Source organism: Quercus robur, chromosome 1 (assembly GCF_932294415.1).
Source record: "Quercus robur chromosome 1, dhQueRobu3.1, whole genome shotgun sequence".
NCBI lineage: Eukaryota > Viridiplantae > Streptophyta > Magnoliopsida > Fagales > Fagaceae > Quercus > Quercus robur.
The window spans coordinates 4166564-4170317 of NC_065534.1; the positions used below are offsets into that span (position 1 = coordinate 4166564).

The window sequence follows — 3754 nt, forward strand, 5'->3', positions numbered from 1 at the left end:
AGGCTGTGTCCTGCCCCTTTCTTTGCTGTGTAGTTCTCTTTTTAATGCAATTCCAGTTTACCAAAAAAAAAAAAAAAAAAAAGGAAAAAAAAAAGTCAAGCCTAAGGGCCGCCCCCGGCCCATCAATGATAAAAAATTTAGTAGTTAGTACTTACAATAGCATGTGGCCCACTTTAACTATTCTACCCAACTTGCTGTGGGTCCGGCCAAGTTAAATTGTGCTTGATTATGACGTACTTGGAAGACTGGGTTTGACACATCCGTATAGCATATAAACATTCTTAGCCCATTAAACTTGAAAGAAGCATATCTTGAATTTATTTAACTCTTTTTTGTTCCACAAGTCAAAGCCTCATATGCTAGCTCAACTACTTAGAATTAATGAACAAATCCTTCATCACCGTTGAACTTAAGCAAGGGCCTAATAACCTATGATACTTTAGGTAAGGTTTCTTAACCCTCTTCAGTTTTTCCTTCTGTCCACTACTTGCACTTGATGGCGAAGTTTCTTGTCTTTGCTGCAAATGCACAAACCATCTTTGACAATATTTTCTAATCTAATCTTGTCCTCGTCTCCTCTTAATGCTGCAGTTGTGCTTATCAAAAAAGAAAGAAAGAAAGAGATAACAAAGCAAATTGGCGGATCGTATTTGGGTTTCATTTTCATTTTTTCAACACATATTCTAACTCCTTCGACCATGGGAAGTTTCTCGTTACTCTCAGCAGCAGCAAGAAGGTATGAAATTTTTTTAGCTATCTTGCCTCAATATGTTTAATTTGTTAAAGAACAATATTCTATGAAAAAAAAAAAAAAAAATCCTCTCTGCTGGTAAATACTTTTTTCTATTTGTTTTGTTGGACACTGCATCCATTAATCATGAACTAGCACAGTAGCGGCGCCACGTTTAAGCCAAGGTGTTCCCAGAGCACCTGACCTAAAAAAAAAAATTTATATATAATAATTAATTTTTTTTATTTGTTTACCCTTAAAAAAAAATTAAGAACACCCTCAACCAAAAACGGATTTCGGGCCGAAATAAAAGGGCCTGTTTGGATTGAGTGGAGAAGGAGGGGGAGTAAAGGGGAGTAAAATAGAGTTGATTAAAAATAGGTTAATTTTAGGCCAAATTTACTCTACTCTACTCTACTCTACTCTCTTTCTCTCCCCTTCAATCCAAACGAACCCAAAAACTCTTGATTTCCCATACAAAATAATGAAAATATAAATCTATAATCCAAACAAAGCATATATAGATCAGTAATGGAGGTGAGGAGACGTTGTGCTGGGTAGAGGCAACTTGAGAAAGGAGTATGGAGGTGCTATTAGGGATGAACGATGCTTGTTGAAAGAAGCATGGTGGCGGCATAAAACGATGCTTGAGGAGAACATTGAGAGAGAAGAAAAGCTGTGACTAAAAAATAAGGACGAAGAAAGAAAAGAAGTAAGAAAAGAGGAAAGTAGATCTGAAGAAAAATCTAGAAGAGAAAGGATAGAGATAAGATGAAAAGCACGTGTGAAGGAGAGAAAAAAGGTTAAAGCAAAAATGACACATAGACCTGGCAGAGAAAACAAAGGAAAAGGGAAAAAAATGTTACTAAAAATAAAATAAAATTAAAGGGTGGGCCTTGGTTTATGGTTTGGGTTATGACATGGGTATAATTTAAGGCTTGGGTTTATCACTTGATTGGCCCACTCAATTTTTAATTACATTATACATATTAATTATACACATAACAAATTTTGGAAGGCAATAAATAAACAAATTAAACAACTAAATTATGTTAGGCTAAACAATAATGAAACAATACATTATAAAAGACAAACAAATTAAATTTTGTTAGGCTAAACAATAATTAATAATTTTATGATTAATGAAACAACAATATAACAAATTATAGTTTATAAAAGACAAACAAATTAATGAAACAACTAAACAATAATAATTAATAATTTTATTAATCTTTCAAATGAACTTATAGTTTATTGTTTATTCTTTTGCTAGAATTATGGATAAATATTTGATAAGAAAACCACATAAAAGGCAATTGTAAACTTTATGTATTTGCGTGGTTTTTTATTGTTGTTGTTGTCAATATACAAAATTTTCTTTTTATTAGATTGTGTAATTTATACTTATTAAGGAACACCCTGAAAAAAATTCCTGGAGCCGCCACTGGACTAGCAAATATTTTGTGCAATTATGCCATCTAAAATATGCTGAGTAATAAAAGTGAGAGATAACATCTTGTAAAATGTGATAGGCTTGAAGGAAAAGTGGCACTAATCACTGGTGGGTCTAGCGGCATTGGTGAGTCCACTGCAAGACTCTTCTCTAAACATGGAGCAAAAGTTGTAATTGCTGACATCCAAGATGAATTGGGTCACTCTATATGCGAAGAACTAAATCCTCAATCTACATCCTTTGTCCATTGTGATGTTACTAAAGAAACAGATGTAGAAAATGCAGTGAACCATGCTGTTTCCAAGTATGGTAAGTTAGACATTATGTACAACAATGCTGGTATATTTGGGGTAGCCAAACCCAACATCCTTGAAAACACCAAGGCTGAATTTGAGCAAGTGGTTAGTGTCAACCTTGTAGGTGCTTTCCTTGGCACCAAACATGCAGCCCGTGTGATGATTCCGGCTAAAAAAGGTAGTATAATCAATACCGCTAGTGTATGTTCAACCATAGGAGGAGCTGGACCTCATGGCTACACAAGCTCAAAACATGGTCAAGTTGGATTAATGAGAAATACAGCAGTGGAGCTTGGATAGTTTGGAATTCGTGTGAATTGTGTGTCACCTTATTTTGTTGCTACACCTTTGGCAAAGAAATACTTTAAGCCAGATGATGATGGAGTTTATCGTGTTTATTCCAACCTCAAGGGTGAAGTTCTCCAGCCAGAGGATATAGCCGAGGCTGCTCTCTATCTTGGAAGTGATGAGTCAAAATATGTGAGTGGACAGAATATTGTCATAGATGGAGGCTTCACCATTGTAAATCCAGGCCTTTGTATGTTTGCACAGTCTTAATAAATAAAAGGAAAATTAGTAGTTTACATTGAGCTATCAATGTAAGATTTATATTGTACACTAAACAAATGTGTACAATACTATACATTTTTATGCAAATGTGTACAATATTGTACACCTTTTGCAAATATGTACAATGTTGTACACTTTTGTTTAGTTTACAATGTAAATTTTACGTTGATAGTACAATGTAAACTAATAATTGTCCAAAATAAAATGGAGAGTCTAAATAATTTTACAGGCTCTTTTCTTTTTTTATTACGATGGGGTCCAAATGGAATGAACGTGTGTCGGACTTTGTAAAATTTTTGTTGTATTGTTGGTGTGTGTAGCATGACTCTAAATAAATTATAAAAATGGACAAATTTTATCAAGGGACTGTTAAAACAACTAGTAGCCATTAAGAATGGTCTTGGCGCCATTTTTTGGTTTTTGAGTCAAGGTTTCTATAGATAGGGGTGGAGAGTTGGGCCTAGTTCTCTTTGCAAGATGCACTTGGGAACCAATCTGGGCAAAAAAAAAAAAAAAAAAAAAAAAACCCTAAAAAATACATATATATATATATATATGTATATATATATATATATATATATAGAAAAATAATGATTAGTTCAAAATGAAACTACAATACATAATAACATAAAGTAACAAAAGTTTCAACAGACATAATTAAGAGCAATAGTGTTCTCAACAGGATGTTAACTAAAAATATCTCAA

At 33.5% G+C, this 3754-nt stretch overlaps 1 pseudogene; it reads left to right on the forward strand.

The window, feature by feature from the left end:
* Window positions 1-259: 259 nt before the first annotated feature.
* Window positions 260-3411, forward strand: LOC126716925 (borneol dehydrogenase, mitochondrial-like; annotated as a pseudogene).
* Window positions 3412-3754: the final 343 nt, after the last annotated feature.